Genomic DNA, 453 nt, shown 5'->3' on the forward strand with positions numbered 1-453 from the left:
CATGCTCATCTCATTCACACTGATTGGCTTGACATTAGAGTGATGGATGATTGACTGAACTGGTTCCTTGACTAATTCAAACTTTTTCTTTATTTCCTCATCAATCTTTTTCCAGTTGATCAGAGTCAACTTTCCTTTATCAGCATCTTTCAAGTTTTCTGCTGCTGCATTAATAAGATCTATACCATCTGCAACTGGTGGCTTGGAGATAGTAATTGAAGGTACAATTACTTTGCTGATTTGAACTAGAAGTTTCTCCCCCTCAGTTGGTCCTTTCTCCCCCTTACTTGATTCTCTCTCCCCCTTTTTATTATCATCAAGTGGAGGGGTTTGGCCTTGTGCTTTAGTCAGTTGCATAAGAAGATTTGTCTGAGTCTGTTGATTTTGAAGAAGTAGAGCCACTGAATTCTCAATAACTTGAACTCTGTTCTCCAGCTTGGCTATCTTCTGTCA

The sequence above is a fragment of the Apium graveolens genome, chromosome 8 (genome assembly GCF_009905375.1).
Source record: "Apium graveolens cultivar Ventura chromosome 8, ASM990537v1, whole genome shotgun sequence".
NCBI lineage: Eukaryota > Viridiplantae > Streptophyta > Magnoliopsida > Apiales > Apiaceae > Apium > Apium graveolens.